We start from the raw sequence: 10762 nt of genomic DNA, 5'->3' as shown, positions 1-10762 counted from the left end.
CGCAAATAATATTATAAGTTGTCCCTTAACATTAACAACCAAGCATCAGAAGAGACATATTAAGTTTGGTTTTCTAACTTGTCATTTGTATGTATCAATTATACTGAACCACAAAACAATTTACCGAAGTCTCCTGTTATAGCTAGTAAGGTTTGTGGCAAATCTGCAAAACTAAGTAAGAGTAGACAGTATCTTATAGAAAATGTACTCATTTCTGTTTAATCTCACTGTTTATTTTACATTGTTCAACTTGATGACAAAAAACAGGCGGCGCGGTGGTGCAGTAGTTAGCGAAGTCGCCTCACAGCAAGAAGGTCCTGTGTTCAAGCCCCAGGGTAGTCCAACCTTGGGGGTCATCCCGGGTTGTCCTCTGTGTGGAGTTTGCGTGTTCTCCCTGTGTCTGCGTGGGTCTCCTCCAGGTGCTCCGGTTTCCACCCACAGTCTAAAGACATGTAGGTCAGGTGAATCGGCATTACTAGAAAAATTGTCCCTAGAGGTGAATGTGTATGTGTGTCAGCCCTGTGATGGACTGGCGGCCTATCCAGGGTGTCTCCCCACCTGCCACCCAGTGGCTGCTGGGATAGGCTCCAGCAGCCCCGCATCCCTGAGAGCAGGATAAGTGGTTAAATATAATTTCTATGCAGCAGTCAATAACATTATTAGGACTCAGTTTTAATATACTGACATTGGAATTTCTTTTTTGTAAAAACTTTTTCAAAATGCAGTCTCCACTGAATGAACACCCCTGTAATTAACGGCAGTAATAATTACAAATCTTGTTGGTTTAAAAATAAACTGTCCAAACCTCTGCCATTTAAGAGTAAAGATTTAGTTGGTAACAACAGTACACATCTATTACAGGAGATCCCACGTGAACATCTAGTTGGCCAGTTCCAGATGTTTCCTAATCTAGACCCTGTTAATGTCAAACTGGAAAGTGACCACGGATGACTAGACTCGTTAGCCCTTGGCTAACGGGTCGAACCCTTTAGTTGACTGGTTAGCGCAGTTGCCCAATCCGAGTTCACTTCCCGGCTGCCCCCTTAATTTGCTACATTGGTGTCAGAAGTGGGATGGTGCGACCGCGAGGCCATCGGTAGTGCGTGCGCCCAGAGGCGTGAAGGAGCATGACTCTTTAGCCAAGTTGCCCATGGTGTGGGCGACCCGGGTTCACTTCCCGGCTGACCCCTGAATTTGCTACAGTACCTTTCATCTGTGTGAATTAGTGCACTGGGTTTAACTCATCATTGAACTCCAGCCTGTTAGTTCTTTAAGCTGTATTTATAAAAATGTGCAATGACAATCTCACATACTGCATGAAATATTAAATTATGAACACTGCAGCCCAGAAATCATATTACACCGGTATATTTGGAATATACCTTTTGCCTGCTTAAAAAGAGTTAGCGCTTGAGGGGAATCTGGGTGCTCTCGAGGTGCACCTGGGAGCTGTTTTAGGGCATCTGGGCACTCTCGAGGGGCATCTGGGTGCTCTTGAGGGGCCTCTGGGTGCTGTTTAGGTACATCTGGGTGCTGTTTAAGGGCCTGTGGGTGTTCTCGAGGGGCATCTGGGTGCTCTTGAGGGGCCTCTGGGTGCTCTCGAGGGGCATCTGGGTAGTCTTAAGGGGCATCGCGGCTTTTTAGGGGCCACTGGATGCTGATTGTATGTCAGGTGCTTCAGAAACTGTTACTGATTGCTTTGTTGATTATTGTTGCCATGCAATAGCGACAATAAATGTGTGTCGAATTCCTACAAATCCAGCCAAACTTTATGATCGAACAGTAAAATAACAAGTAATAAAATTAAATTAAATGCACTCTGCTGTAACTTTAAAAAAAGGGCAAATCAAAACAACATTAAATCAAATATATTCAATAAGCCAAAAAAGAAATAATACCTCTGTGCTTCACTGAATAATTAATGACCTTTGATGTGGTTGTTGACCATATATTGAGCAGTATGAGCAGAAGGGGTAATGATGAAGTTGACTGCTGCTGCATTTTTCTATTTTGGGGCTCTCGCCCTCTGATAATACACTTAAGTGCCTCTATGCATCAAAGAAAATGAGCATACACATAAAAGGCATGATAATTACAAATGCATGAAATAAGCAATAGGCATTTATTTTCATTATTGTATATACATTATGTGTAGGCTATATGAATACTCGCTATGTGTAACTTAGGTAGGGGCCGTTTGCATCGACAATACACATTCAGAGCCAGCCAGACACAACAAGGCATACATTAAAGAAACAGAAAATCAACGATCAAATAGATTACATAACTGTACATGTAGACCTGGGCTGGAGTAGGCAAATTTGTCCAAACAAGATTCCCTCATTGTGAGCAATTAGCTAGCTCACATGAGTTGGATGAAGTGGTGGAGAGTGTCCCAAGTAGGAGAGAGTGGTGATTGGAGTGGACTTCAATGGGCTTGTTTGTGAACGGAACAGAGGTGATGAGGAGGTAATGGGTAGGTATGGTGTCAAGGAGAGAAATGTGGAAGGACAGATGGTGGTGGATTTTGCGAAAAGGATGGAAATGGCTGTGGTGAATATATATTTCAAGAAGAGAGAGGAACACAGGGTGACGTACAAGAGTGGAGAAAAGTGCACACAGGTGGACTATATCCTATGTAGAAGGCGCAATCTGAAAGGGTTTGGAGACTGCAAGGTGGTGACAGGGGGGAACGTAGCTTGGCAGCATCGGATGGTGGTTTGTAGGATGACTTTGGAGACCAAGAAGAGGAAGCGAGCAAAGGCAGAGCTGAAGATCAAATGGTGGAAGTTGAAGAAGGAAGACTGTTGTGTGGAGTTCAGGGAAGAGTTAAGACAGGCACTGGGTGGTAGTGAAGAGTTGCCGGATGGCTGGACAAGCACCGCAGAAATAATGAGGGAGACAGCTAGGAAGGTGCTTGGTGTGTCATCAGGACAGAGGAAGGAAGACAAGGAGACTTGGTGGTGGAATGAGGAAGTACAGCAAAGTATACAGAGGAAGAGACTGGCAAAGAAGAAGTGGGATAGTCAGAGAGATGAAGAAAGTAGACAGGAGTACAAAGAGATGCAGTGTAAAGCGAAGAGAGAGGTGGCAAAGGCAAAGGAAACGGCGTATGGTGAGTTGTATGAGGTGTTAGACACTAAGGAAGGAGAAAAGGACATGTACCGATTGGCTAGACAGAGGGGCCGAGCTGGGAAGGATGTGCAACAGGTTACGGTGATCAAGAATAGAGATGGAGATGTGCTGACAAGCGAGGAGAGTGTGCTGAGAAGGTGGAAGGAGTACTTTGAGGGGCTGGTGAATGAAGAAAATGAGAGCGAGAGAAGGTTGGATGATGTGGGGATAGTGAATCAGGAAGCGCGGTGGATTAACAAGGAGGAAGTGAGGGCAGCTATGAAGAGGGTGAAGAGTGGAAAGGCAGTTGGTCCAGATGACATACCTGTGGAGGTATGGAGATGTTTAGGAGAGATGGCAGTGGGGTTTTTAACTAGATTGTTTAACACAATCTTAGAAAGTGAGAGGATGCCTGAGGAGTGGAGAAGAAGCATACTGGTACCGATTTTCAAGAATACGGGCGATGCGCAGAACTGTATCAACTACAGAGGTATAAAGTTAATCAGCCACAGCATGAAGATATGGGAAAGCGTAATAGAAGCTAGGTTAAGAGGAGAGGTGATGATTAGCGAGCAGCAGTATGGTTTCATGCTACGAAAGAGCACCACAGATGTGATGTTTGCTTTGAGAATGTTGATGGAGAAGTATAGAGAAGGTCAGAAGGAGTCACATGGTGTCTTTGTGGATTTAGAGAAAGCTTATGACAGGGGGCCGAGAGAGGAGGTGTGGTATTTTATGAGGAAGTCGGGAGTGGCAGAGAAGTATGTAGGAGTGGTGCAGGATATGTATATGAGGGAAGTGTGACAGTGGTGAAGTGTGCGGTTGGAATGACAGATGGATTCAAGGTGGAGGTGGGATTACATCAAGGATCGGCTCTGAACCCTTTCTTGTTTGCAATGGTGATGGGCAGGTTGACGAACGAGATCAGGCAGGAGTCTCCATGGACTATGGTGTTTGCGGATGACATGTTGATCTGTAGTGAGAGTAGGGTGCAGGTTGAGGAGAGACTGGAGAGGTGGAGGTATGCACTGGAGAGAAGAGGAATGAAAATCAGTAGGAGCAGGACGGAATACATATGCGTGAATGAGAGGGAGGACAGTGAAATGTGAGGATGCAAGGAGTAGAGGTGACGAAGGTGTATGAGTTTAAATACTTGGGGTCAACCGTCCAAAGTATCTGGGAGTGCAGGAGAGAAGTGAAGAAGAGAGTGCAGGCAGGGTGGAGTGGGTGGAGAAGAGTGTCAGGAGTGATGTGTGACAGAAGGGTACCAGCAAGAGTTAAAGGGAAGGTTTACAAGATGGTTGTGAGACCAGCTATGTTATATGGTTTGGAGACAGTGGCACTGACAAAAAGACAGGAGGCGGAGCTGGAGGTGGCAGAGTTGAAGATGATAAGATTTTCACTGGGAGTGACGAAGAAGGACAGGATTAGGAACGAGTATATTAGAGGGACCGCTCAGGTTGGACAGTTTGGAGACAAAGCAAGAGAGGCAAGATTGAGATGGTTTGGACATGTGTGGAGGAGAGATGCTGGGTATATTGGGAGAAGGATGCTGAATATGGAGCTGCCAGGGAAGAGGAGAAGAGGAAGGCCAAAGAGGAGGTTTATGGGTGTGGTGAGGGAGAACATGCAGGTGGCTGGTGTGACAGAGGAAGATGCAGAGGACAGGAAGAGATGGAAACGGATGATCCGCTATGGTGACCCCTAACGGGAGCAGCCGAAAGTAGTAGTAGTAGTAGTAGTAGTAGTAGTAGTAGTAGTAGCTAGCTAGGGTGCTAATTAACGCAATGCTAACATCGGTGCGGTAGTCGGTTATATATAAATACACCACTGCACTGGTCTAACATGAATATTACAAAGTACATTCACATACGACATGCGCGTGTGTGGGCCTGGCGGCCTGTCCAGGGTGTCTCCCCGCCTGCTGCCCAATGATTGCTGGGATAGGCTCCAGCATCCCCGCGACCCTGAGAGCAGGATAAGTGGTTTAGATAGTGGATGGATGGCTGGGCGTAAGGCATAATGACAGTCTTATTTACTTCCATTGTCTATATTTTATTTGTGTGGGTTAGGTCCGATTAAGACACACTTTTTTTTTCCTGCTTGATACCTTTGACATGATCCTCAGGGGAATTTGAAGGATACAGGAATGGATGGGAAGTGGTTAGTGGAAGTGGGAAGTGATCAGTGTTCAATGTGGGTGGAGTCAAACATTTGGCCCAGCCCACATTGAACGCCGCATAACATTTAGAGGAGAAACAACAAGATTGAGACGTAATCTCGTGTAGCCAGACCTCTCCATCTCTGTCAGGCTGACGGGTGGTCAAGAGAAAATCTCGTCAACATAATTGGGATAATGAGACCTCAGAAATCCTGAGGCAGCCAGTCGATTGGCTGTGAGTTTAAAAATGCCTGCCTCTGGAAATGGCACCTGTAGTTAGTTTTCCTGTTTGGGTAGAAATAAGTTTCCTTATTTGTCTTAGCTACACCAACAGTAATAATTTATGTTTGTGTTTAATTTTGTTATTAAATTAGAGGGTTTTGCTGCAAATGAGGAAAACATGTAAAGCTTTGGATGGAGTTGTTGTGGTTGTCATCTCATCTTAGATGAGTAGAAGATAACACAACCACCACTTGATTTGTTTCTTTTGTGGTGCAGGGAATCAATTCCCTCAGAAGATCCAATTCCAAGGAAAGGAGTCAATTCCCACACAAACTTATCACCTCATTCATATAACATTCCCGTAACTCAAAACATACAATATATGTCATTGTGCACATGTTGAACACATGTCCTGTGTACAACCTACCAACAACTTACTGCCAATTCCCCAAAATAGATTTTTTATAATTAACCTCAGATTAGTGGTATATATATTTAAGACATAGTCGAAGTCTGCATTATACAAATGCCACAGAAAAAAAAACATTATACTATATGTTTTTTTTTTTAATTTAAAAAAAAACAAACAAATTTTACATTTTTTTTTTATGTGTATTTGTACATGGATGAATCTAAAGTTAGGACCCCATGGGGCATTTTTATAGTGCAGACTTCCTTCAGCTATGTCTTGAAAAAAAAAAAAAAAAAATATATATATATATATATATATATACATACATATATATATGTATATATATATATACCCCAAAACACAGTTTTGGGAGGACAGGCCCACCCAACATAAAAGGAAAACAGAAAACAAAGAAAAAAGACGCGTGCATTCATGTTGTATGTGGTGGTGGTGGGGGGGGTCAAAGGGCTCAAATCAGTCAAAGTAATCAAATAGAAAAGGGGCAGGACTTAGGCCAACTCTTGGCAACCCAACAAAACAAGAGGTGAAAGAAGTCCATCTCCAAGAAGTTCATGGTATGAATTTTTTTTTATACAAAACCGGTTAATTATAAAAAAATCTGTTTTGGGGATTCGGCAGTGGGTTGGGTAGGTTGTTCACCGGACATGTGTACGGCTATCGATAATGCATGTTTTGACAGTTGAGGGAATGTTATATGAATAAGCGGTTGTGGATGTGATCATGGACACACCTCCAACACAGCTGTGGACCGTCATGCTATTATGGGCTGTATTTAAGCACCGAGTCACTGTGCAACTGACGTGTCTTGAGAAAGGTCCTTGTGGCTGAAACGTTGAGCCTTTTCCATAAATCAGTGCAGAGGTGATAAGTGTGTGTGGGAATTGACTCTTTTCTTTGGAATGTCATCTCATCCGAGCCAAAGTTTTGCTAGTGTGAAACAAGTTGTTGTTGACAGGACATTACATGGCCCCATTCTTAACACATGGCGTGATATATCGACACTGTTGACAAAGTGTCGATATTTGAAGGTACCCTTCAGCGTTTGTATGAGAAAGAAACCATAACTAACCTTAATCTAACCCTAACCCAACCATAAAGTAAAAAAACTAAACCCAGCCTCCTACAGACGAGGTGGCCGAGTGGTTAAGGCGATGGACTGCTAATCCATTGTGCTCTGCACGCGTGGGTTCGAATCCCATCCTCGTCGTCACATTTAGTTTTGGGTGGCGCAGTGGTTAGCGCTGTCGCCTCACAGCAAGAAGGTCCTGGGTTTGAACCCCGGGGTAGTCCAACCTTGGGGGGTCATCTCAGGTCATCCTCTGCACTGAAAAAAAAGGATTTGAGGTTTTAGCCACCCCAGCTCATTTTCCTAAGTCAGTTCAACTAAAATGCTCGGTGTAATTGAAATATCAAGTTTAAACTGTGCCCAACTAATCCGTATAGTCAGAGTAGTTCAGGTAACATAGATCCCTTAGTTGCCTCAACTATTATGTATGTGTGGCCCCTGCAAAAATGCATAGGAAACCCCACACAGCCAAAAAGGGCTGTCCACCTCCTACAGTGGCATGTGCCACAAAAAACTCCCTTTTTGCATCAAGTCCCAAATGTAAGAACAAACTTTTAACTCTGCTTGTATTTATTAAAACGCTTGTTAAATTAAGTGTTGAACAGGTAAACTAGATAAATGTTGCACAGGGGTGTGAAAGTACATGTTGCAGCAGCAGTTTTCAGGAACTTAAAAAGCTAAACATTGTTTATGGCTAATTTTATAACTTGTGTGATTTTTAGCAATAGTTAATGGATTTATATTTGTGTCCCACTTCTGAATGTGTGATTTGGAGCACAGAATTATTTTTTTGCAAGTAAATAAATCCTAACAAAAGATTTTTACAGTGTGTGTGGAGTTTGCATGTTTTCCCCTTGTCTGCGGTGGGTTTTCTCTGGGTGCTCCGCTTTCCCCCACCATCAAAAAGACATGCATGATAGGGTTAATACTCCTGTCTGTGTCCCTGACCAAGGCATGACAAGACGAACTGCAGTTGGTCCCCGGGTGCTGCAGGGCGGCTGCCCACTGCTCCTAGCTACACAGCTAGCATGGGTTAAATTTAGAGCATAATTTCCCTACGGGGCTCAGAGGAGTATAAAAAAGAACCTTAACCCTAACCTTAACACTATTTACTTTGTACTATTTTAATCATATTTTATATATGATTGTTCCTATTTGTTTTTATGTACTCTCTTTTAATTATGTTTATATGGTAGTTCCTTTTCTGTTATCTGTGTAAGGCACTCAGAATTGTCCTGTGTATAAAATGTGCTATATAAATAAACTTACTTGCTTGCTTGCTAACCTATCCCTAACCTTAACCCTAGCCTAGACTTAACCTTAATCCAAATCCTAACCTATCCCTAACCTTAACCCTAGCCTAGACTTAACTTTAATCCAAATCCTAACCTATCCCTAACCTTAACCCTATCTTAGATTTAACCTTAATCCAAATCCTAACCCTAACCTTAATACTATCTTAACTTTAACCCTAACCTAACCTTGAAATTAACCCAAACGCTAACCCTAACCTAACCTATCCCTAACTTTAACCCTAACCTAACCTTGACCTTAATTCAAGTCCTAACCTATCCCTAACCTAACCTAACCTTGACCTTAACCCAAACCCTAACCTAACCTTGACCTTAACCCAAACTCTAACCGAACCTTGACCTCAATCCTAACCTAACCTTGACCTTAACCCAAACCCTTACCTTAATCTAGCCCTAACCTTCACTACTACCTAATAGTAACCTGTGTCGTTAGTATTCATAACCAGCGGAGTAGTTTCATATTGGAGTCACCTGCCATGTCTCTACATAGATGTTGAAGGGTACCTTGTGCATCATATGTCAAAACTTTGACAACAGTGTCAAGATACGATGCCATAGGATGTGAACGTGTTGGTACATGGGGGAGCACCAGCGGGAGGCCCCGCCCTCTCTTTTAACTTCATTGGTTTGAAGTGTGAAGACAGCCCTCCTGCCCTTTTCCAACCAATATTTTTGCTTGAATTTCTCCAGACCTCCATGAGGTTGATGAGGCAGAGGTCCAGCTGCACAAGATAGAGTAAGATGAGGAAACTTCCCCTGGACCTCCAGGTCAAATTATCATCTTGATGTCTGGGTCTCGCAAGACTGTACTCACCGCCGATATGGATATTCTCGTAACACCTTGAAACACAGCCCCTTAATGCTCCAATTTGACTTCAGCGAGCTTGATAGGGACTTAATGGAATCCTGGTCATGTCGAACTCAGAGAGGCAAAGACTGAAAACAATAAAAAAAAAATTTTTTTAAATCCCAGTGCTGGTAACCTTAATCTTTCCATTTCTCCCAATACATCAAGAAGACCTGGCAATTCAATATCCTCCGCCTATTTAGTTGAAGACATCCACCCCACACCAAAGTTGTTAGGGCAAGAGCAGTGATTTATGTAGCCAATTAAACTTGGGGATAATTAGGTGGAGACAATGAGAGAGCCAGGGCAAGGGAATTTGTCCAGTATGCAGAGGTTAATGATAATCCTCTTTGAGATAAGTGCCATGTGACCAATGGGAGTTAAGGCTCGAGCGTCTGATCCGGCAGACATCATTGGGGTCTCTCTGAGCGATGTAGCGTGAATGGGAGCGTGGCATCCCTCCCTGGGGTGATTTACCAGGACTCCCAAGTGTCATGCTCATTATTGTAACGTCTTATCCAGACTGCAATACACCCACTGTTTGCTCCATCACATTCCTATGAACCTGATTTTTTTAAAAAATAAAATCACGGATACTCAAACATGAAAATACAATTATATTCTCAGGGAGCTTATTGGGTTTGGATTAATTGTATGAAAAGCCAGTGTAGCACGTTGCAGTTCAGGGTCACGCAGTGAGGTGACAAACTCAATTTCACTGTCCTGTTTCGTTCCCAGCAGCGATGGCGTTTGTAATGAAATAATCATTGTCTAATCAGATGGCTTAGGTGCTACTCTGCGATCTATTTATTCAGTATATGAAGAGGGGTTGAGCTGCGACTCCCAGAAACGTGTGTTTGTGATGATTTTACTCATTTAGTAAAGAAGTGATTGCTGCCCTCTTCCTTGAGAATTGGGAAAAAAAATCAATCCAGGATTGGCGTCATGTAATAATCACCCAGAGGGTTCGAAGACATACAATTTATTGGACAATAAAGAATTTAAATGGACTTTTTTTTAACAATAATAAGTAGCTTAATTCATTTAGCTGATAACTACCAAAGCACTTTTACAAACTGGGGTATAAGATAACATGAAATACGGTATTAGGCAGACTCAAGTGGGAGCAAAAACAATATAAATCACAACTTGTGAAGAAGCCATGCGTATAACAGTGTTTGTGTGTGTAGTACATACCATAGTATGACGCAATATCCTTCAATAACAGTGTCCCTTCTTTCTTAGCATTGATTGGACGAGGCAATGATACTCATTACTGTCAGTCAAAATCATCTGCCTCCCCCCGCCCCTGCTTCCGAACCGTCCCGGTCGCTGCTCCGCCCCCCTCTGCCGATCCGGGGAGGGCTGCAGACGACCACACGCCTCCTCCGATACATGTGGAGTCGCCAGCCGCTTTTTTCACCTGACAGCGAGGAGTTTCACTAGGGGGACATAGTGCGTGGGAGGATCCCGCTATTCCCCCCCAGTTCCCCCCCAAACAGGCGCCCCAACTGATCAGAGGAGGCGCGAGTGCAGCGACCAGGACACGTACCCACATCTGGCTTTCCACCCGCAGACACGGCCAATTGTGTCTGTAAGTCTCATC

General features: G+C 43.5%; 1 non-coding gene across 1 annotated transcript; it reads left to right on the top strand.

Annotated features, from left to right (window-relative positions):
• The first annotated feature begins 7055 nt into the window (after positions 1–7055).
• Positions 7056–7137, top strand: trnas-gcu (transfer RNA serine (anticodon GCU)). Its single transcript has one exon. It is a non-coding gene; the product is annotated as a tRNA-Ser (tRNA).
• Positions 7138–10762: the final 3625 nt, after the last annotated feature.

Source organism: Lampris incognitus, chromosome 15 (genome assembly GCF_029633865.1).
Source record: "Lampris incognitus isolate fLamInc1 chromosome 15, fLamInc1.hap2, whole genome shotgun sequence".
Lineage (NCBI taxonomy): Eukaryota > Metazoa > Chordata > Actinopteri > Lampriformes > Lampridae > Lampris > Lampris incognitus.
Note: the sequence above shows the minus strand (reverse complement) of the source record. Positions and strands in the feature narration are given on the sequence as shown.